General features: G+C 38.9%; 1 long non-coding RNA gene across 3 annotated transcripts in view; it reads left to right on the top strand.

The window, feature by feature from the left end:
• The window catches only part of LOC109492102, a 1189585-nt gene that overhangs the window by 608062 nt on the left and 556129 nt on the right, over window positions 1-25394 (top strand). For all 3 annotated transcript variants that reach the window (XR_006586544.1, XR_006586545.1, XR_006586543.1), the window contains one exon: window positions 5470-5542. This is a non-coding gene — a long non-coding RNA (uncharacterized LOC109492102). The remainder of the gene's footprint in view (window positions 1-5469; window positions 5543-25394) is intronic.

Raw genomic sequence — 25394 nt, 5'->3', positions numbered from 1 at the left:
TTTAGAGAACTTTTACTAATCTCTCTCTTCTTTCTCTCCCTTCAGCCTATTCTCTTCTTCTTTTAGGTTTTTTTCTGTCTAGATTTCAATTTTCCTACCACAAAAACAAACAAACCAGAAACTCTTTGATTTCCTTTTACAACTTGCTGGGGAAAAACCACTTTTTATTTGAAAATTGTCTACTCTTCTCCTCCTACCTTTCTCTTACGTCCTAATTAAGCAAGAAGAGTGATAAAATAAATTCCACGATGTCACTGACTGCATAAAGCACTGAGATCTGGGAAAGCAGACCAATTTTCCATCTTTCCATAGAAGTAATCTGCTCTAATTTTCCTTCTATTCTTAACTTTATCAGAAGCTTTTATAGATATTAGTTCAGTTGATGAATGAGGTTATAGGTATGAATGAATGATTGAGTGTCTATGGAGAACCAATTTCTTCACTGAAATCTGAGTTGAGCTACAATTCTTTATTTACTTTTATGAGTTCCTTATAACACAGTCTCCTTTAACAAGTGAAAAAAAGCTTTCCGTTTCCATCCAGGTTTATTCTGCTCTTAAAAAATACACTTAAACATTTTTTTTCATGTTTCTAATATTTATGGAAGGCTCAGTATCTACAAGCTACTAAGTTATGTCATGTCCTAGATATAAGGATAAAGAAGATCCCTCCCCTCAAGGAGTCTGCATTCTTGTAGAAGAGATAAGACTTATACACATGTAATGGTACTAAAAGTAGCAAATGATAAATTCCACAAGAGAGGTGCAGATAAATTGCTATGGGTGTGACAGGCTATGGAGATTACAGAACGTAACAAGGTTTTAAAAATAGATATAAAGTGTTCCCTTCAAAACATAAATGCTTTAAAACAGTGTGTATATTTGATCAGTATGCCTCTTGAATATATCTGACTACATTGTTATTAATTTTTTTGCTCTAGTTTTCAAAGATAGTCTCCTACTTCCTTTGATACAAAGTTTGTTTTTTCATTTGGGAAGGGCTCTGCCATATTTGCCCATGGCAATGATGCCTGGAAATATCATTGTACTCTGCCTGGGGATGGGGGTACCATTTTGATGTGCTGGAGGAGTCTGATCTCCACCAGAACATGGAAAGCAGTAATAAAAAGGGGTGTTTTATGTGTAAGGTATTCATTAAGCTTGATGAGGACAGGTGGGGAAATAACTTTTTATTGTATTGAACCACAAATCTCTTTTCCAAGGGCAACCACCTCATGAGAGAACTTTTATAATCCAGGTGTAAGGTTTTCTTTTCTGATGTTCACCAAAATTTTAGTTTCTATTTACTTGTTGAACTTGAGGAATTTGAACAACTTGGCATTTAGAAACTCATGGCACAGAAAGGTATTTGAAGCATACAGAAGGAAGGGCTTTTCTAACAGGAGACAAATGGGATGATTTGTTGTAATAAACCATGTGTTCTTGGTTGGCCTAATAAGTCCGAGTATGTTGACCCCCTTTGGTTTATACCGAAAAGGAATTTATTTTGAAGCAAAAGAAACAAAAGGAGGGCATTGGGACTAAAACTCAAATTTAGTTTCTATGATTTGTGCTTGTAATAGTTAAGATGATTTCTCTTGCCCATAAGCAAAACTTTGCTCACATCAGCTAAATTAAGAACAGGAATTTATTTACTTATGTAATTGAGGAGGCCAGAGTTTACATTGCTCAGATATTTATCTAGGGGTTCAGAAATTACCATCATTCTTAAGATTTTCACAAACTCTCATCATAACTGCCCTTGTGTTGGTTTCTTTTGTACACACTCAATATGGTGGCCTCAAGTCTGAGAGTGAAGAGGTTAACTCTTAAACTAGTCCTGAGCTTCACTCTGATTGTACTTATGTGGGTCATACGTCCACTCTTCCTGAACCAGTCATAGTGGCAAGGGAATTCCTTTTGCTGATTGGCTGAGACTGGCTAATGTGCTCCCTGTCAGGAAATAGGAGTGATGCCTTACCTGAAGCTCACAGACTAAGAATGGGGAAAGGTTAGTGAGTGGTCAGAAAAATAAATGTTTCCTATAGTGTTCTGAAAGCCTTGCTACTTTTTATTCTGGATCAGATGCTTGCTAATAGCAAGGAGGTCTAAGGATCTATATACACAAGAGTTATTAAGAACCACGAAAGCAGGCAGCTCTAAAATAGAGTATATGGGTATGTTTGTGTGTATGTATATGTATACAGAGAGGGAATACAGAAATATGCATACATATTTGATAGGAAAATTCTGAAAAAAATGTGAATATATGTAAAAGTGATATATATATCTATATCTAAAAGTGATACATATATCTATATCTAAAAGTGATATATATATCTATAAAAGATAGATATCTTTTATATATATGGCCCCTAAATTATTCAAATAATAGTTTAGTAATACTAAATATAACTGACTACTAAAGAGTTTAGTAATACTGAATGCTAAATTGTGACACCAAACTATATAGATCTTCCTTGACTTAATGATGGGATTATATCCCAATAAACTCATAAGTTGAAAATATCTTAAGTCAAAAATGCATTTAATACACCTAGCTTACCACACATCATAGCTTAGCCTAGCCTGTTTTATATATGCTCAGAGCGTTTGTAGTAGCCTACAGTCAAACAAAATCATCTAACACAAGTGACTATCTTGTGTAATGTATTAAATACTGTATTGAAACTGAAAAACAGCATGGTTGTCTGGGTACCAAATGGTTGTAAGTGCAATGCTTGTTTACCCTCCTGATTGTGTGGCTGACGGGGAGCTGCCACGCACTGCCAGTGCCCAGCATCACGAGAGAGGATCCTACCACTTAATTGCTAGCCTTAATTGCTAGCCTACCACTTAATTTTGAAAAGATCAAAATCAAAACTGGAAGTATGCTTTCTGCTGACTGCATATTGCTTCTTCAACATCATGAAGGTGAAAAATCTTAAGTCTAACCATTGTAAGTCAGGGACCATCTGTGTATGTATATGTATATATGCATACACATATGAAAACATCATTCATATGTGATTTTAATTTTTTTCATTTTATCTGAACTTTCTGAAATTTCTATAATCATCTATTGTAACTAAAATAATAACTAGGGCAGTGGAATTAAACCAAATAATAGTCTACTGAACTATTATTTGAAGTAAATCATTTTTTTCAGTGGACTTGCATGTATAAAACCAATCTAAATCTTATAATGAGTCTTACTCACACCTGGGAGACACTGAATTACAGCTATATGCCATGCCAAATTGTAGTCATCCCTTCCTAAGTCTTTTAGTCACTCTCTTAGGAGGCAGGAAAATGATCTCCCTTTTTTCCTCTATGAATTCTTTCCAATGAGTGGGCTTGCTTTTGGGGCTTTACTGTGTATCTATGTTTTCTCTGTCCCTTAATAATTAGCAATAGCCAAAACCAAGAATGATGTACTAGCAATGAGAATAGTAGTAGCACAGCCGCTACGATTTATTGAGCAGTCTCTATATTCTAGGTATGGAACTAAGTGCTCTGTAGGCTTTATCTAATTTGATCCATTCAACAACTTTAGCATTCATTTAATCCTTAATCAAGAGATACTTACTGAGCAATACCACCTTCCAACAAATGATCTGCAAGGTGGATATTTCCTTACAAAGATGAATTGGTCAAAAAGGGAAGTCACTAAGTAATGGAGTGTGGTCCATTCCCAGAACAAGATGGGTTCAGGTGCTAAGAACAGTAGTGACCTACACCTAACTGCTTGTAGCCCCTTAGAGGTAGGTAGCTGGAATTCTGATGGAGGAGAGGGGTTATTCATGATTAGGGACTGAAACATTAGTTCCATGCTGGACTTTTTCCATAGGAGCCTAGGAGAGATTGGCATTTGCTTTTAAGAGTAAGGTCATGTTGTCTTTTAGTTAAAGCTTTGATCTAAGTTCTGTGCCTTCTTTTTCTTGTAACTTTGTTTTCTCTCTGTGAATCTTGCAGGTTATGATTCTTGCTTAATATTTAAGAGTGAGGGTACTGGTATTTAAGAGACGTGAGTTCAAAATACAGATCTGCCAGTCACTATCTGAGTGACCTTGGTGAAATATCATAACTCTTCTAAGGCTCATTTTCCTAGATTGTAAAATTGGCTTAGTGTAATTGTTAATAACATTTGGAAAATAGCCAGCAGAGTGCTATGCAGAAGCAATATAGTTCAGTGGTAAACCGCACGGATTGGAGTCAGATTGCTTGGTTCAAACCTTGGATCTACCTCATAGTAACCGTGTGAACTTGGACAATCTACTTAAATTTTCATTGCCTCAGTTTCTTCATCTGTGAAATGAGGATAATAAAATGAAGAGTTTCTTTCTCAAAGTATTGTTGTGTGAGTTACATGAGTTTGTGATGTGCTTAGAACAGGCATGGACTTACTACATTCATGTTTATTCTTAATATGTTAGCGCTTTCTTGTAGGGTAGTTGAGAGGACTCAAAAGAGTGACTGTTGATCAAATGGCACTTAGCATAATGCTTCCACACACTAAGTGCTGCGTTTTATATTGAGACTAAGGAACCATAATATTAAACAGGTTGATGCAAACATTTGAGGCCAACAAGCACACTCCAGGATTCACCCTCATTTCTGTTTTCAAATTAGGGATTTTATAGTTCTTTTCAGACAGTATTGTTTCCATGATGAGATCCTGCATAAACACTTTCTTTTGTAACCTCTTGAAGGCTGGCAGTTTGTTCCAGGGCGTCCCGATCTTCCTATCCAGTATTTGTTTCTGCCACCCTTCCATTCCTTCTCAGTATCCATCCCTGGTTCTTCCTCTCCATCTTCCTCTACTTTGTGGGATAAAAATTGCATGATTTAGGAAATGAGAGTCATCAAAATCCCTACCTCTACTGCACTTTGGCTATATGTGAGCAATATAAGTTCAGAACAAAATGTTCACCTTTGAAAAAGCTTTCCTCTCTTATGAAGGCAGTTTGCATGGTGGTTATGCTTAAGCACTTAAATACCAGACTGCCTTTGTTCAAGTTTCCCTTTACCATTTCATAGCTAGGTGATCTTCTACTACTTCCTAAACTTCCTGCCTCAGTTTCTCATTTATAAAATGGAGGCAGTAATTAAAATATCTTCCCTGTGGAGTTGTTCTGAGAATTATATGAGTTAATATACCTGAAGAACTTACAACAGAGCTTGGCACTCAATAAATACCACATGTGTTATGTCTCGTTACATGTGAAAAGAAACTGGTTCTACCTCTTGGTATCTAGGGGATCCTCAGGGAACCTTGGCTACTTGGGGGAGATCTCCCTGATGAAAATCAATCATTGTACAAAAGAGTGAGCTGGGATTGGGATGGTATTTGCATATATACCAGTCATCATCATAACAACAATAACAAGATGATGATGATGATGATGATGATGATGATGATGATGGGATTCTCAGTGAACAATCTCCCTTCGACTTCTTTTGACTCTAGGTCTCAGGTGAGAAAATGGAATACCAGCTGTCACAGGACCAACTTGGAGTCCGAGAATTGAATACACAAAAAAGTGAGTTATGAATTGAAAGCCTTGCATGCCCATCTGCCATTACATCTAAGGGGTATGCAGTGCTCCCACGCCTTTGGTGCTCCTCTGGTCTCACCTTCTTCTGTTGAAATTCCTCTTCCTTCTCTGCCTCTTGGCAGATGGTGAAAATCAATAGGAAATAATAGGTGGGAAATGGCTGTGTTCCTTGGAGGAATTTCTGAGATAAGCAGGAGGCCATGTAGTTATTATATGACTAATGAATGCTGTTTTCCCTCACTGCACTCAAATGTGGGCAGTATTATTGAACCTGGCCTTGGTCAACTGTGGTATTGATTTTCTTTTGTGATTTCAGATTCTCTTTTCAAGTAACCTTAACTAAAGACTTGAAAGAGGAAAACCAATTCAAATTAGACAAAGTGTGTACTGAACTTCAGGCCTAAATTTTAATTGGTAATTTTTGATAAAATCTTAGGTTGACTTCTCTTATATATTTATGTATTTATGTATGTTTATTTTTAATGCTTTTTGATTACTCTTTTTACTATAAAGTACCCTTTATCAATATCTATATGTAGCAAATCATCTTTCTTTTTTAACAACTTTTATCCAGATATAATTTATATACCATAAAATTCATCTATTTAAAGTGTATACTTTGATGTTTTGAGTATTTATAAAAGGTCATGCAGCCATTACCATAATATAATTTTAGAATATTTGACACCTTAAAAAGTAACCTTGTGCTCCTTAGCAGTTATTCCTTATCCCCCCACCATACCCTTGGCAAACACTCATCGACTTTCTGGCTCTACAGATTTGCTTATTCTGGAAATTTCCTATAAACGGAGTGACATTTATGTAGTCTTTTGTGTCTGGATTTTTTTACATAGCCTATCATAAGTCAGCTTTATTAGGATCTCAGCTTTTAAATTGATCATGGCAATACCCTGAAATCATGACTGATTTTCCATTCCATTTGGGTCACCAGCACTTTGAATTGCTATTTGAAGTGACTTTTCTGATGCCTCATCCTGGTGAATGTTGGAAGAGACTACTATATATGAATATTATTTCCCCTAGATCTCTTCTCAGGTTCTGGTGGAAATTTGTATGTATTTGGAGTCACTCAGAGGAGTTATATTTGGGTTCCAAGGACTCTGGTAACCTGCTAAAAGGTTCAGTAGGTATTAACAATGTTGCCTTGAACTTTTCCTCTTCCCTCTTCTACAGAACTTTCATAGATGTTTGTGAGTCTCACAATGGTTCTGTGCAGTAAAGATCATCTTCCTTGTGAATCCTGGGGTCTTTCTAGGGACCCTTGGGTGTCTGCTTATAGAGGCTGTCAAGTTGACTTCACTCTGGAGGAGAGGACATGGATCATTAAAATCTGGTTTATTGCTAAAAGAGGAGAGTCTTCTGACATTAATCTGCTTATATAGCAGTTAGTGAAGACAATATCTGATGACTTCTATAGATTATAGACATGTCTGAACATTCCCAGGTGACTTCTCTGAGCTCTCTATTTCCTTACCAAGGAGACCATGAGACAGAGTGTAAGGGATACAGGCTCAGAGAACAGTCAGACCTAGGACTGAATCCTGGCATGGTGACTTAGCTCACTGATTTTTGTCAAGTTTTCTTAGCCTCATTTTTTCATGTGGGAAAATTAGGCAATAATGTCATGGAGTTGCTGTAAACGTTCGGTTAGGTCATATATGTAAAGAACTCTACACTTGGTAGGTACTGAATAACCACTTACTGTTTTGTTTTTTTTTAAGTTTGTTTATTTATTTATTTATTTATTTTTGAGAAAGAGACAGAGAAAGTGAGCAGGGGAGGGGCAGAGAGAGAGAGAGAGAGAGAGAGAGAGAGAGAGAGAATGTCAAGCAGGCTCCGCACTGCCATTGTGGAGCCCGATGTGGGGCTCAAACTCACAAACCATGAGATCATGACCTGAGCTGAAACCAAGAGGCAGACGCTTAACCTAGTGAGCCACTCAGGAACCTCAACCACTTCCTGTTTTTAAAGACAGTGTGATCTAGGAGAAAGAACTAAGGTTGAGGAATCAGATGAATAGTATTTGAACATTAGCTTTCAATTTACCAGCCATGTGACCACGAGCAAGACGTTTTGTCTTTATTGTCCTCCGCTTACTCATCTACAAAAGGGAATAATATATTTTTTGAAGAGTTGATGTAAGAATTAAAGACAGTATTAATAAATTGCTCATTCCTGCACTTGCCATTATAGAAAGTTTTCAATAATTAATAACTGTGATCATTTTTATTGTTATCAAGCTGGCCATGGCCAGTGAGCATCTCTCTAAATCAGTGTCATAAAATACCTTCAATAAGGTGCCTACCTAGGTTGCAGTGATATTAGTAATGGTATCCAAATACATTCAATCCTTAGGGTTGGGGCACTACTCATGCATCCACTCTTCTAGCATTCTGGCTGATGGAACATACGTACAAGGGTGCCAGAGAGCAAAGTGCAAAATATATATATATAGCTAACTCCATTGTGGGACTTTCTCATAAAAGCTGGCTAAGACAAGATAATGGACCCAATGCCAAAGTGGGGCTTTTTATCTTCCATTTTGAATTTACACTTAGAGATCTGCAAAGTCAGACATGTCCAGGAAGAGAGCAAGAATGAGAGTGAGACAGATTCGGTGATAAGGCTGAGACATAGTAGCATGAGTGAATGTGAGCATGCAGGGTATCCTGAATCTACTCACCGCCCACCCCCCCCCCCCTTATTGTGTGGTGGGTATTGCCTCATCTGCCAAGTTAGAGCCATAATCAGGAAAAAATGGCAGGGTGGGCCCAACCCTGTATGCTTATTGCATAGGAACAGAATACAAAGCAGAGTAGGTCATACCTGAGCCCAGAAAGTGAAAAGAAGGAGTGAGTGGGAACCAGCATCTTTGCCTATAGGTGACCACACACATGGGCTGGCTGGTGTGGGTTATAAAGGCTAGGCCCACTTGCTCCCATTTGAAACAACTCTGAAGGGCCATCCCAGTTCCAAAACTCCCCATGAGGTCTTTGAAACCATTTGTTATAACTACGGGTTGGTTCAGCATCACTTCTCAGTCCTGCTTCTTTCACTGCCCCAAAGTGTTGATCCTGAGAGCATCCTTAATAAGCCCCCTGCATGTAAACCTCCATCTAAGAGAGTGCTCCTCAGATAAGGGGAACTAGGAAAACTTCACAAAGCCTTTCCTCACCCATTCTCAGTGAACCTGGGTTTTCCTTTCTTTAAAATCTTCTAAACCCTTTTAGATACCCCTCTTATAGTGTTGGTATATTTCTGCCTTGAAATTTCTAAATCTTATTTGTTTACTTTTGAGAGAGAGAGAGAGAGAGAGAGAGAGAGAGAGCACAAGCATGGGAGGGACAGAGAGGGGTTGGGGGGACACAGAATCCAAAGCAAGCTCCAGGTTCTAAGCTGTCAGCGCAGAGCCCGACACGGGGCTCAAACCCACAAACCATGAGATCATGACCTGAGCTGAAGTGGGACACCTAACCAACTGAGCCACCCAGGTGCCCACTGAAATTTCTATCCAAGTTTTGTCTTCCTCATTAGATCAGTAGCTTTCCAAAGATGGGATTTATATCTGATCTATTTCTATATATTCACCAGACCCAGCCTTTTGCCTTGCGTATATAACAAATATTTGCTGAAATAATTAAGTAAGTCCAGATTGCAATATGAGTTGTCATCCCAGGGTTATCTCAATAACTAAATTTAAAATTTTTTTTTTCAACGTTTATTTATTTTTGGGACAGAGAGAGACAGAGCATGAATGGGGGAGGGGCAGAGAGAGAGGGAGACACAGAATCGGAAACAGGCTCCAGGCTCTGAGCCATCAGCCCAGAGCCCGACGCGGGGCTCGAACTCACGGACCACGAGATCGTGACCTGGCTGAAGTCGGACGCTTAACCGACTGCACCACCCAGGCGCCCCATCAATAACTAAATTTTAAAGTGTGATTAGGAAGCATGAGGAGAAAAGCAACCTATTTAAAGAGGTAGGATGTCTTCCCAGGTTAAAATTAAGGTTTCAAGCTTGATTACCTCCAAGGTGAGCAGCTAAAGCAAATAGGGGAAGTGTAGCAAGTGTAGGAAAAGAAGTCACTGGTGAACTCTGTATCCTCTGACTGATAAAGAAGCTACAACTGGGGAGCCTGGATGGCGCGGTCTTAATCTTGGCTCAGGTCATGATCTCACATTTCGTGAGTTCGAGCCTTGCATCAGGCTCTGCACTAGGAGTACAGAGCCTGCTTGAAATTCTCTCCCTCACTTTATCTCTCTCTATTCCTCTCTTCTCCCCTCCTTGCTCTCTGTTTCAAAATAAATAAATTAAAGGGGCTCCTGGGTGGCGCAGTCGGTTAAGCGTCCGACTTCAGTCAGGTCACGATCTCGCGGTCTGTGAGTTCGCGCCCCGCGTCGGGCTCTGGGTTGATGGCTCAGAGCCTGGAGCCTGTTTCCGATTCTGTGTCTCCCTCTCTCTCTGCCCCTCCCCCGTTCATGCTCTGTCTCTCTCTGTCCCAAAAATAAATAAACGTTGAAAAAAAAATTTAAAATAAATAAATTAAAAAAAATTAAATTTTAAAAAAATTAAAAAAAAAAAGAAGCTACAACTGCCATAGGGGTTCTGGGTTCAGTGTTGTCAAATTCCTCAAGTCTTTCAAGAGAAGATAGGAAGCCAGACTTTATGTGACATTATTTAATCTTTCAAACATGTGCAGGCCAAGCAAATAATATCTATGAATTGGATTTGGTCCTGGAGGGCAACAGGTCTGAAATTCCTAGGAAGGACCTCTTAGGTTTTATATACCTTTGTTTTTCTCAATTGTGTGTATCTGTCCAAAATCGTTGTATTTCATGAGAGAATGATGAACTGTATTTACTGGAGGGCCATTTTTATCCACTGTTATGTACTGTTTTTCTCACTGAGAGGACCAGAGGAGGATGGTTATGTGCTGAGCACAGGATTTGGACCATAATTTCCAGAATGTTTTAAGAGTCTCAGAGGAAAGGTGTAATACAGCTGTAAGATAATTGTTGTGTTTTTTAATGCCTCTTTTTTTCACCTTTAAGATAAGCTTGTGAAATGGGTTGGCTAACAGTCCTGCTGTTTATTGAAAAAAGCAGCCAGGTCATTTCGTGCTAGCATTATTGCATTTGTATTGCAAGGATACATAAATAGAAAATTCAGTCCCAAATCTAAGTCCTTTCTTCTGCAATACAGGGAAATATATCTCCTTTGTCTTCCATCTGATCACTCCTGACATCTGTGCAGTAAATATGGATTAGATAAAGACGCAAGTACTAAATTTCTTTTGTTGCTTTTAACTCATAAAATCAGATTATTAGTGTGAGTAAGGAAAGAGCCTTTTCTGTGAACACATGGCAACTTAAGGGTGATCCTGTAAATGAAGGAGGCACGCGTGTGTGTGTGTGTGTGTGTGTGTGTGTGCGCGCGCGTGTGTATGCGTGTGTGTGAATTATCCAACCTCAGGATATGTGGGGTGGGGATACAGTACTCTTATGGTGCAAATGATGGGAAATTCAATAGCATATTGTGCGAAAAGGCAGGAAATCCTAGTATCTAACTGGTGGGGAATTCAGATCAAAGAGTTACATTTTGTTTGCTAAGGAGAGAATTACTAGGTTAGAATCTGATTTACTTAATTTGGGATATTAGAGTGGGGCTAAGAAAAAAACCTAATAAATAAATATCAACACTTATGATTTACTGTGCTAAAATGGTCAGTGCAAAATGCACAGAAAATTCCTTATTTAAGGTACATTCTTATTTTGTGCAAAGGGAAATAAATGACACATATTATGAACTGTTGCTATTTATATGGAATTAAAGTCTGACTTATGAACATCAGTCTCAGGTACACAATAAAGATCAGAAGTATAGGACAAGAAAGCCTTGTTTAATTGATTGTAATCATATCCTTGTTTGGATTAAGATGTCTTACTTCCAGTAGAGCAAAATTCAGTGAACAAATTAAATTTAATATAATATTATCCAAAGGTGTTCTTAAGCTTTACATTATGTTTTACAACATGTGGATTTGGTCTCAGTCGATATTCTTTAAAAATCATTCTTTATAAGTAAAGGCATTAATTCAAGTAACAGAATTTTAACTTGCATGGTAAAGCTATTGATTTTATTGTAGTGACCATGCTAAATGTCCTTACTTGTTTCATTCACAATTTCATTGATTTTGGGGAAGAGATATATAAATGTCTATGAAATAAATCTATGAAGGTTATTTTAAAGTTGCCTTTTGGAAAGCACCAACCACTTTATCTCAATGGGGTTTTGTTGAATCATAGCCTGCATTTTAGGAAGTGGGGTAACAGGCACAAAGAGAGAATGAAACCAGTGTTTTAGACTTGAGGAGGTAAGAGCCTCTTGGGTTTCTGTGGCCCTCCATTGATGCTGGTCAACATCCTTTTTTCCCAGATGATGTTTCCAAGCAGCATGGCTGACTGAGTAGTATTCTCATGGAAGGAAAAGTCTGTCTCCTTTGAAAAAAAAATTTTTTTCAGCCAGTAGGAGGTGAAGAGTGGGTTGGAACTAGGTCAGGTTATCTCTTGTCAGACCCCTTTATCCGGTCCTCTGAGGTTTGTAGCTATTATAAAGGGAAAGTCGAGGCATTTGGATTCAGTTCTCCAGGTCCCTTCCAGACTAGCCTGTTGCCTTAAAGATGTGACTCTGTCTGAAGACCCTGACAGTAAGGTATACCAGAGAGAGACCAACAGAAGCCTTTCAACTTCTGAAGGTATTGCCAATTGATGTCTACACTTTCTGTATTCAGTGTCAGTAGAAACATGCCAGAAGCGATTACTGTCCCGGATCTCTGTTTAGAGGTTCCTGAATTCAAGGATCTTTGAAGCATGACTACTTACTTAGTAGTCCCTTACTTAAGTGAGTCCTCATGGCTCCTTTAAACAACTGGACATTTGTTCAGACCTTCCCATGAGGAACTATAGGTCTTAGCTGTCACCTGCTAAGAACATGTCTGACTTATGCTAAGTAACCATGCTTTATCCTAACCCTAATTCTGAAATACCTTTCCCTCTAACATAATCCTCCTCAAATTTTCTCACCAAAGTATCCTTCAATAAAGAGAGTGAATATATATTTTTAAGTAGCATGGGGAAAGGAAATGGAAGAAATTGTGAGTCCAACATAAAAGGTGATGCTAATGATACCTGAAGGTACATCCCAAAGGTTGATTTTTTACCAGTTGTTGCAATTTGTCTTACAAATTCCTGCCACAGTTTAACATTCTATCCCACAATATACAATGTCAAACTATAAAATACGGTATATAATTTTAATATTTGGCACTATTTAACAATGTGTTAATAAAGAATACATTAATGTTTAAAATAATGAGTCTTACTGGTTTGATATAAAATATTTCCTCTAAATACATGAGTAAAACTGATTATCCAGGATGTTGTGTTAACTTCATCCAGTGGTTTCATCCAAAGGCTTTTCCTGCTTTTACTGCAGATTCCTCCCCAGCCTGTACCCACCTCTACCTAGAGGTATAAGGGATATGTGATGAGAAATATATTTCATCAGGTATGCTGGCTGGCTAACTAAATATTGTGTTAAATATTTATTCAGAGGCCTGGGGTTTTATATTTTGTGTGGTTTTTACTTTTAATGTAGCACGTCCCTTACCTCTTGAAATAGGTCTAAAAGGAGCATCCGAGTAAAGTCACAATTAGGATTATTGTTAAATGTAATTATCCCAGAACTGGCAGCCAGGAAAAAGGCAGGACCTTCAGAAGGACCTCAGAAAGGGGTTTTGGAAGTGAGCTACTTTATCTTTTTATAAACTGTATGGAGATTAGAACTTCATGTAAAATAAGAAAGTAAATCTAAAAAATAATAGGATATAGTTAAATCAATATCGATATTTAGAGCGAAAATGCTTTATGGGAGGCAGTAAAATCTTTCAGGATCCTGGAGGAAAAATATGGGTGTAAGAATGGAATAAATTACTACAGTTTAATCACTTAGTAAATAACTAAAATACTGTTGCTGGATTTATGGTGTCAGAGAGCAACTTCCTATTAAATAGAGAGCACGTTAGTGATTCAATGGAGCTAGATTTTAGAGAAATCATGGAGGGGCCATGGCTGTCTTCACAGCTTACCTTCAGTATTTCTCTTCATTATTCTTCCCTGCATGTGGGTCCATTTTAAAATGTCTTGTGTTGGTGAAACCATAAATTCTCATTTAAAGGGAGTCTGTCAGATTCTGAAACATCCATTTAAGAGCCTTACTTACCTGTGCTACTCACACTGCTGATCATTTTCATCAAAACCGTTTATGACTTCAGTTTACTCTTCTCCATTACAACCAGGGTCAGCCTTTTGGCTTCAACCCTGTGGCTGTATTTGACTCCAAAGTGTTTTGTGATGACTGCTAGCATTACAATTTTGTGCAAGTTGACACAAACAATGGGTCTTCAGATATTTACCATTTTCTGGCTCCCACTAGCATTATGATGGTAAAGCATTGATCTGAAGAAGCACAGAAACTGGGCTAGTAATAGCACCTCTTATCAAAACTTTGGTAAAGCTAGACATTGCCTCCAACAACATGCAAGGCAACACATTTCCATTATCCCTCTCCCCAACATACTTTGCCGACGTCTCTCTTTCCTGAGCAATTCTGAAAACTTTTCTTTTTCTTTCTTAAAATTTTTTTTAACATTTATTTATTTTTGAGAGACAGAGAGAGGCAGAGTATGAGCAGGGGAAGGGCAGAGAGAGAGGGAGACACCGAATTTGAAGCAGGCTGCAGGCTCCGAGCTGTCAGCACAGAGCCTGACATGGGGCCTGAACTCACAAACCATGAGATCATGACCTGAGCCAAAGTCGGACGCTCAACTGACTGAGCCACCCAGGTGTCCCTGAAAACGTTTCTTAACCTTAAGGATATTAATGTATCCTTTGTCCCATTTTTTAATTAATTGGCTAGAAAATAGTGACAGATTAAGTCTCACTGAATAATAATAAAATAATGACATTTTAATTATATTTTACATTATGCATATTCAGGTATTTATAGCAAAGTAACAAATATAAGGAAGTACAAAATGTTAACGTAATGTCCAGAGGAGGTATATTCAATTAAGTATAGCTGTTTTCTCATACCCATTTAAAAATAATTTTCTGATTTTCAGCAAATTGTATATTTTTTCTTAAATATGATGTTTCTTTGGGCAATTGACCTTATATCACACTGAACCACAGAGATTGCCGAAATTTGAGTGCACTAATTGGGGTTCAACCCAGAGAAAGAGAACCTATGGGAAGCATAAATTAGGAGATATACTGCAAAAAAAATAGACATATGATTGTGTGGACAAGCTAGGAAAGTTTCAAACCCTGGGGCTGGCAACCAGGAAGAGCTGGCTGGAACCCTCAGCACAGGCTGAAGCTGCTATCCAAAGGCAAAATTTCTTCATCAGGGAAGCTTCATCCCTGTTCTGAAAGCCTTTCAACTGACTGAATGAGGCCTGCCCTGATAACCTAGGATAATCTCCCTTTCTTAAAACCAACTGATGAGAGGCCCTTGGGTAGTTCTGTTGGTTAAGTGTCCAACTTCAGCTCAGGCCATGATCTTGTGGCTTGTGAGTTCGAACCCTGCATCAGGCTCTGTGCTCACAGCTCAGAGCCTGGAGCCTGCTTCAGATTCTGCGTCTTCCTCTCTCTCTGCCCCTCTGCAGCTCGTGCTTTGTCCCTCTCTCTCAAAAATAGGCAAACATTAAACATTTTTTAAAAAAAATCAACTGATGATGGACTTTATTCATATACACCAGATATCTTCCCGGTAACACTTACCTTATTGTTTGATGAAATTACACAGGTGCTGTAACCTAGCCAGGTTGACCCATCAAAGGACCTCTGTTTGGACCCTTTCTGACTATAGGAAAGGTAACTAAATGTGGTTTGACCTAATATAACAGTGAAACAGTTTCCCAAGTTCTTCCTGTATCTGTATGACTTAGCTATTTTAGGACGTCAGAAAATCACTCTAAAATTACTGTAAACTCATCAATGGGAAAACATTTGATACCTACTTAGATTTTCTTCAAGCCCCTTGAATCATATTAGAATGTTGTTGTTGTTATTATCATTATCATTCCACATGAAAATCCTCTTATTATTTGAAGGCCTGCTTTTAATGTTCCTTTTTTTTCTGGAAATGACTAGCTTCATTAATTGGGCTTTTTTTTCTATTTAATTCATGATAAAATAATGAAACAGTGTCTGTTATATGCTTTACAGAATGTACAGTGCATTTATACTATAGAATTTCTTTGTACTCAGCATAGGAGCACAATAATAAACAAAGCAATAATTCCAATTATATTCTAATCTTGAACCAACCAGATATCATACTGTGTTCACATACACTGAAGGACCGGGGACATGTTTCTCTTTTCAAATAAACAATATGCTGACTTGGCAGTGCTCAGAAAAAGAAATTGCAAACCAGATCCTTGACCCAACTTCTGAGAATAGCCTTCCCACAACAGGACAGCTCCCTACTTCTTCCTCAGGGAGGAGGTGAAATAAGAGTATTGTATATTGGGGCACCTGGATGGCTCAGTCGGTTAAGTGTCTGACTGTTGGTTTCGTCTCAGGGCATGATCTCTCATGGTTGGTGGGTTCAAGCCCTACATTGGGCTCATGCTGACAAGGCAGAGCCTGCTTGGGATTCTCTTTCCCTCCCTCTTTGTCTCTCCCACGCATGTTGCCTCTCTCTCTTGGTCTCTCTCTCAAAATAAATAAACTTTAAAAAAGAGTACTGTATATTGCTCTCTCTACTGTACCCAGAAGCTTTTAAGACCTAGCTGTGCTTTTTGGATCAAATAAGCCAAGGTACCAGTTTAGCGAAGGAGAGCTTGGTAAAAGTGTCATTACGGTCAGTGAGAAATAGCGGTTTTAAACTTCAGACTCTTAAAAAGAGATGTTAGAAAAATGTCAACCCTGTGAACAGTTGACTGCCAGGATAGTTTTGCCTTATACATTTGAGTCAGTTATGTTTCCAGCATGGTTATAGTTATGAAATTTGGAGTCAGCAAATCTGCATTATTTATGGCGAACGGCACTATATATCCTCACTTTGGTATTCTCTGTTTGCTTTGGTCTCTTAGTGACTTTTGCTAATTGCATAACATGGAGTTAGATGAGCATACAAATTAGTTTTTTGATGATGCTGAACCACAGGCCAAAGAATTTATCAAAGAATTCTCTTTGCTTCTCCATTTCAACTTCTAGTGAAAGCTTTCATGCTTTTATCTTGGCTACCATATATTCTTCTTACCACTGACCTTTCCCGTTTCTTGAGGCTGCCACTGCTAATTCAGCATGAAGGTACAACCCCAATGAATTAGTGTAACAAATCAGACATCTTTATACTGTATAAACTTAGTTAGCATTTATTAATCAATTCATTACTCCAATCAGAGGTGCTGATGCTACAACCCTTGCTGCCACTGCTGGTGAGCCAGCAACATCCTGGGGGCCCCGGGGGAAGGCGGGACGGGTTGCTCCATGGAAACTTGGGACATTTTTCAGGGAAGGCCTTTAGCCAGAAACTCTCAATGGATTAATGCTATGCCATGAAACATCAGATAGCAAGAGCTGTTATTATATATTATGCCTCTGCTTTTAATATAATGTCTTGTTTTACATTTTTATTGCCTTTTCCCTGATTGGGAATTGTTCTTAGAGTTGAAGATGCTCTTCATGAAATTTCATGATAAATATAGAAAAAATATACCTGTAGTCTATAAACACACAAATATCTAAGTACATAAATACATAACACAGATGAAATGGGTTAAAGTTTTTTTAGTGTTTCTTTATTTTTGAGAGATAAAGATAGAGTGCAAGAGGAGGAGGGGGAGACACACACACACACACACACACACACAGAATCTGAAGTAGGCTGCAGGCTCCATGCTGTCAGCACAGAGCCTGATGGGGGGCTCAAACTCACAAACTGTGAGATCATGACCTGAGCTGAAGTTGGACACATAATCGACTGAGCCACCCAAGCACCCAGAAACAAGTTAACTTAAAACCTTCATTGATTTAATGATATTTATAAACTGCATCTAAGATTTTTTTCCTGTGATTGTCAAAACACTTTCATGCAATCTGGTATTTTTTTTTTCAGCATCCAGGGAGTGTTCAGGTTTTAGATGTGCAATTACCATACTGAAGAGCAGGGAAAAACATCTGGAGTGAGGAAAGGGGCAATGGTGCACAGAAATAGAAGCTCATTTATCTTCAAGCTGGAAGGTGGGAGAAGGAAAGTATACCATTCACACCTGGGTGTATAAATCAGTATCTATTACATTCCATTAAAAACGCGAGCAGCCCCTATTATAAGGCTGGTTTGAATGTATAAGGTAGATCTGCTGTCAGTTTTTGGTGTAATTTAATAGCTGTATTATGGAGTGCACCTAGTATCTAGGGCAGATAAGACGGGGATATAGTGAAGCACTTTTAACAGGATTTTACTATATATGTTTTGAGTCAACTAATAAAATATGATTTCATATCATCCAATCATCATTTCTACTACTGAAAGGATAGCTTCTGCCATGGGAAACACATTCCCAGAATCCACTTCTGGTCTGGTATTTAGGGACCAATGATTGAATTGGGCTTATATTACAGGTAACTATAATTTACAGGTAACTAGATAAAAGTGTTAGTAATGACGCTCATTTGGGACACACATTGCTAAAGGTTGGGGACCTCTGCTGGGAAAAGGAACTGCCAAGCCGCTTGTGTAGTTTTATTAAAAAGTAGTTGTCCAGCACTGAAGGACATCTTTCCTTCCTTTTGTCAAAATAAGGTTGGTTCTTTCATGATCAATGCTGTACTTGTGTCTCTAGATTTGGCTGTTGTTTAATTATGTATTACCTACATATTATCTTGACAGCATAAATAATATATAGGCAATTGGTCTGGGATATTTATAAAGTCTGGAAAGATAATATTGATCAATGTTTCCTAGACATGACTGAGTCTCCATGGTTCAGAGCTGGGGAACACAGTACAAGTTTTATTACTTGATGAATTCCAGAATAGGAATTGACTTTCTTCTCACTGCTTTCTTGCTAGACTCCTGTATACATCTGTGTGTGTGTGTGTGTGTGTGTGTGTGTGTGTGTGTGCGCGCCTTGATTATAAGCAAATATGTTTATTGAAAAAAGTTAGAAAATATGGAAAGTTACACGAAGAAATTTAAACTACCCATAAACTCACTACCCAAATACAAACATTTTATAACTACCACTGAACATACATTCATTCATCAAATATTTACTAAGCCATCATACTACACACAGGTAGACTTCTAGGTGCTGGGAATACATTAGTGGCCAGAACAGAGAAAAAAGCCCTATCCTCTCAGAAATTACATTTTACTGGGGGGAGTCAATATACAAACAAATAAGTAAACTTTGCAGTTGTTGGATACTTTCCACCTGGGTACTTCCACACTGCTCTGTGGAAGGATGGACTTTAAGGACCACATCAACCAGCTCCTTTGTCCTCTGCATGCTGGTTGGCTTCAGGAGGTGGGAGGCGCTGGCAGGAGATCAGAAAGTGGAAGGCAAGAGATGCCAGAGTATTTATTCCTGCTGAGCCATGGATTCACAGTGGCTTTGTTCCCGCTTGAAGGCCATAGCTCCTGCCCCGCATCCTCTTGTGCAGGTACCACTTTGTCTCCAGGTTCTGATAACCGCACTCCCCTCCTGCTCCTTCATTTACAGAGATGGCATTGCCCCTACCCTCTCCCCACCCCAACTGTTCCTCATCCTGGGATATTTTGCAGTATCTTGCTGATTTTTCTTAACTCTGCTTACACCCTTATAAATACTCCCTGTACTTTTTTTTCCCCCAATTATTATACTCTGTGTGCCATCTGTTTCTTTCCAGGACCTTGACAGATACATTTAGTATGCTACAGAGCTATAAATACTAAGGTGGACAAATAAACATGCGTATGGGGATTGAAGTACTTGAGAAGAGTGTGGGTGTGAGAAGGGTATGGGGATTGAGAAGAATTTGGTCTTTTAGGTGTAGTGTGTGCAGGGAAGGCTTCAATGAGAAAGTGATTTTAAGTGAGATCTGTAAAGAAAGAGTGAGCACCTTCTACAAACACACAGAAAGAAAGAGAAGTGGGGAGGGAGAGACGGAAATTTCTAGGAATATACACATTCCTATATTGCAAGAATAGAATCGTATTATTGCACACGGTGTTCTGTAACTTAACACTGCAGGAGCGGTTCCCTATACCATCAAATATGCTTTTATTATTCGATTGTAATGATTATATGGAACGTCGTTTTAAAGTTATAGCATACTTTATTTAATTGATCCCCTGCTTTTAGACAATTAGGCTGATTTTACAACTCCATTACTATAAATGAACCTTGTTGACAGTCCTAACTTCCTGAAAGCATTTTAACGGATTTCCAGGGCCTACTGGGTCATCTTGAAGGAATCGCTGTTTTGCTCTTTCGTAAAATGGCAGACTGGGCTCAGTCCTGGGAGCTGTTAGCGTGGAGCTGTTGGCATCAGTCTTTGGGAGAGATTCATCATTGGTGCCCAAGGGTAATTTGCAAATGGGTGTGGGGTGTGTAATTACCGTATTGAACAACAAGAAGCACCATCTAGAATAAGGGGCAGGATTACAAAGGGAGTGATAGTTCTTTCTTTTCCTTAAACTGGAAGCTTGCGTGGTGACATGTAAGTACAGTATTCATAACTGCAGCCCTCTTTAACCCGAAGAAACTTCTCATCACCCACGTGGTCACTCTTCCTCAAGCTGATCGAGAAATGAAGAAGTCCTGGAAGAGCTAAGTGGTTTGTTGGGTAAGCTTCTCTCTTTGGATGAGCTGAACGTACATAGATTGTGTCGGCAGGCATGCGTGTTCATTTGACTGAGTTTGAGGACAGGAGGGTTTTGCTGCTGGCTGTGTCTGGAGTCCTTGGTAAAAGATGAGAACGTGAGAATGGTCCCCTTTGATTGGCTCCATCCCACTGGCTCTGTTGTGCTGCCCCATTCTCCAAGGATATATGTCATCCACAGAATCAGGTTCTCATAAAAGCATAGTTTTGTTAAGACCCTGTATCTTTTGCCTCAATTGTTGTCTGTGGGTAAATTGTACTCTTCACTGGTCTATTTCTGAAAAATAAAAATAATAATCTCAGAAAATAACTTTTTGCACACATTTCATAAATATTCACTGAAATTATATCTGAATATAGTTCATGTTCTTTAAATTTTTCTTCCTCTCTCTCTCTATTTCTCAGCCAAGATCCCTCTCCTTAGTGAGATGATGTGGAAAGACACCTCAAAAAGTTATTTAGAAGTCAACCCAGAGTGAAAAGGCAAACTCCCGCACTTCTTCTGGCTTTCAAAAAGTTCTGTTTTCTCTTGTCTTTTTTCATATCTCAGGCACACCTCCTGAGACTCCGAATGCCAGTATAAATATAAACACAAGTCACTAAGTTTCTCAGGCGCCAACACAAAATGAATCAACAATGGCAGCCCTGCACTACTCAGACTGAAGGAGCATTCGTTGTGAAGCCAAGTTTGGATCAGAGGTTTTTCTCTCCGAGGAGATTTGTTGTCTCTTTCCAGCTTTGGAGTGGGTTATAATGACAGCTCTGGGGTATAGAACACAGTAAGAGTCGGTGTAATCCAAGGAATCCCACATTCTCATAAGTGATATCTTTGCAAATATTATTACTGCCTATTCACAAGTGAAGAAACTGGGGCCCAAAAAACTCAAGACTACGGGGCTAAACCATCAATCTGAGTATGACAGAGCATTCACCATGATGACCAGTGTATAGGTGTTCCATGTTGTATTGTGATGACTCCAGAGAAAATTGGAGAATTGAACTCATCTTAAATGTCCCACAGGAGATCCAGTAGGCTTGTGTTAGGACTCCTAATTGATCATGAAAAGATTCCAGAACATTCCCAATTTAATATCTCTAGGTCTGGCTTTTGTACACCATAAAACTGAAAAAAAAAAAAAGAAAAAAAAACGTTTCTCAATATACAGTTTACTTACTTTACTCATAACATTGGATGTTTTTGCCTTTTCATGTTATTTTAGAGCAGCTCTTCAGAGACATATTCTGTCATTACACTAAATTATTGAAGTACTTTCAGTTTCCTGAATATTCTAATTCTCTCTTTGCTGCTGGACTTTTCATGTGTTTTCTTTTTGAACTGTTCTCCATGACCCTGATTGCTTTTCCATAACACTCTCTTTTGTACATATGCTTATTCATTTTGCTTGACAAATTCATATTCATCTGTCAATTCTCACTTCAGGTTACCATATTTAAGTTGGGCAGATATTCCTCCTTGGTGTTCTGTTCCCACCACTCCCCAAATTTTATCCGTTGTATTGTGTATCACTTAGTAATATATAGTTCTCTGTATTTTTCTCTATTTCCCATGTAATGGGATAGGTAGGGATATTGTATGTCATGTGTGCTGCTGTATCCCTAGCACTTAATAACAGATGTTCAATACATCCTTTTAGAATGAATGGATAGATGAACTCATGAATGGGTGGACAGAATAAGCAGATTAATCCTTCCAGTAGTTAAAAAAGTTCTTTTTATACCCTTTGCATTTAGAGCCACTATGTTTGGGTCACTCAGTTCTTGAAATATTTACTTGATCCAGTTGAACAGCCATCCTTTAAAAAGCTTTTAGGTCCCTGTTTATATTACCAGTAACCATGTTTGGCCATCCGGACTTTAGGTGTTCCCCATGCTGCGTCCTTGAGATAACTGCCTTTGTAGCCACCACACAGAACGGAATGGACCTCCACCCAAAATTTGGTTCAGATGTTGAGATCAGTGACACACATATACCATATTACTCACAAAATGAGGCTCTCTGGGGAGGCCAAGGTGGATCCTGAGAAGGTCTGAAATGGCTTGAGGTTTCTATGGTGTTTTGGGTGGGGGGGTCTGGAGTGAGGGTTCTTATGTGTGGCCTTGGAGTGGCCTTGGTTCTTATGTGTGGTTTGAACTTCCTGCCAGTGTCAAATGAGGGAGCATCCAGGGGCTTGCCCAGATATGGGGCAGAAGGGAAAGAGTAAGGGGTGAGGCATAAATGTTGTCAGGAAACATAAAAAAAAAAGAATTATTAGGGGAAACTGGCTAGAACCATAAAATCTGGGGGCAAATTAATTTTTTCTCAGGGAAAACTAATGCTAAGTTAGCCTGGGCTGGAGGTCTATTTGTTAAGTAGCATTAATGTAGGAAGGTAATGTAGATCTCCTTTTGTGTCTCTGGGAAGCAGTACATCTCTTTGTTTATCCCTTGTATAATTCATGCAGGCCTTAATTGTATTAGGTAAGGGGTAGAGAATTTAAAACTAAAAAGGTTTCAGTGATTCTGGGAACGTGCATTTATTACTGTGATGAAAGAGCTGGCTCTCCCAGTCTCTATTTGCTGCAGTGTTTCAGTGCTTCTCATCTCCAATAAATCAGAGGCTGGGATCTGGTCCCTTGGCTGAGAACAGTGCCTGAAATGGATGCTGTAGGTTGCCTAGTAAAGCGTTCAGCTCGGGGCTTCCATTTTTGATCATGACCTGGAATGTATATCTTCCTGTGGACTGATATCCCTTTTCTGGCCTTGGTCTATCTAGTTTCTACCTTGAACTCAAGAATATATAGGTTTTCCCCAGTATTCTTGGAAATGAGGCATATAAAAGAAGGACGTCATTCTCATCCTAATAAAAGGTAATGATGATAATGATGATGATAATAACAATGAGAGGAATGCCATTAGAGCAAACACTGCCTAGGATCGCCTTCTGTTTGTTCACACATTCACCCCTTCAGGCTCCCCTCCTGCCCCCCCATCTTGTCATGTCACTCTGCCCTCAGGGTACTCCAGCTGCTTTGCCTGCAGGTGTATACAGAGCCAGAAGGGCCTGTGAGTTTGCGTCCCATCTTTCCTCACCACCCCAGCCATGACTTTTATTCAATGACTGGACGGGGCAGGAGTATGAAGGCCCATCTTCCTTCTTTGCAAAGGAAAGTGGGGAGCATGGAAAACTCTGAGGTATACATTTTATACTCTAGGCTTCTGCAGGATTAGGCTAGAGCTGGGACTTTTCCTGAGAATGTACCTTTGCTTGACTCGTTTCTCTTCCCTGCCTTGCATCGCCCACCCCCTTCTGATACTCTCTTGGGAGCACACATCTTCACTTCGTGGTCTGCTTCTGAAGAACCCCACCTCCAGCAATCACCAACTTTTAATTGACGGTTTATTGTCACATTAAGTTTTTTAATTCTCAGAAATCTGTTTGCAGTAAATGTCACTAACCCTGAACTACAGAAGAACACATGAACCTACTTTCCCAAGTAGCTAATAAGTGTTGCAGCCCAGATTTGAACACAGATTCATGCAACTCAAAGGCCTATTCTTTGAGTGTGTGACATGTCCCTCTCAATAGAAGAAGTCTGATGTTAAGAGTCAATAGTTTATTGATCAACTGATTAGTACATAAAGACAATGGCTCCACAGACACACTGGAATATTATTCACCATCAAAAAAAGAGTGAAATCTTGCCACTTGTGATGACATGGATGGAACTAGCATGTATTATGCTAAGTGAAATAAATCTGTCAAAGAAAGACTAATACCATATGATTCCACTCATGTGGAATTTAAGAAACACAACAGATCAACATAGGGGAAGGGAAGGAAAAATAAGATAAAAACAGAGAGGGAGGCAAACCATAAGAGACTCTTAAATACAGAGAACAAACTGAGGGTTGCTGGAGGGGAAGTGGGGGGGGGATGAGCTAAATGGGTGATGGGCATTAAGGAGGGCACTTTTGATGACCTCTGGGTGTTGTACATAAGTGATGAATCACTAAATTCTACTTCTGAAATCAACACTACAGTATATGTTAACTAACTTGAATCTAAATAAAATCTTGGAAGAAAAAAAAGAGTCAATAGTTTCATCATAAAATAGTAGCTGAGGAACTGATTTACCATCAGAACATCTGGATTCGTATCACCCTTTTAATGATGTGTGAACTTAAGCAACTTGCTTCATTTTTCTAAGCATTAGGAAAGAACATAATCTTTTGATGTGGCTTTGATGCTTGATTTAACAACTAATTAGCAGAGTGGTCTTGGACCAAATAGTCATCTCTGTGAGCAGTGTCTGCTTCTGTAAAATGGGGATAAGCATGCCTTCTTCATGGAGGTGCTTAGAAGGGTGAAGCTGTTTTGTAAATTCTGCTTTGAAAGGTGGCTCTGTCCAGTGTCTGGCACTGGGTAGTTCCTCAATAAATGGTAGCCATGCTCACTCTCTCTTTTATTTCACTTCTTCAAGTAGGTACTTGGACTCAGAAATAACCTAGAATTGTCACTTTTTCCCCTGCCCCTGCTCACAGAGGGAGATTCTCTTTGTGTGTGTGTCTGTGTGTGTATGTGTGTGTGTGTATACACAGAGGCATATTTTGATTAAGCTTTTCTTTGCTTTTATCAGTTGGTACACTCTCAGTTTTGCTGTCTTTTCATGTATATTTTATTCCCAATCAATGTCAGAAACCTTATGCAAATGCCTTGTTTGTTTCTATATTATTCCTTTATCTACCCAGCTCTGTGCTTTTATGAAGATTATTGTTCTCTCACTGACTTCTTTTAATTTTAATGTGTTTTAAATCAGGCACTATGGGGGGTAGGTGGAAATGTGTGTTCAATGCATGCGTGTGTGTGTAGGGAGGGG

Source organism: Felis catus, chromosome D1 (genome assembly GCF_018350175.1).
Source record: "Felis catus isolate Fca126 chromosome D1, F.catus_Fca126_mat1.0, whole genome shotgun sequence".
NCBI lineage: Eukaryota > Metazoa > Chordata > Mammalia > Carnivora > Felidae > Felis > Felis catus.
This window is presented reverse-complemented; position numbering and strand designations above follow the sequence as displayed.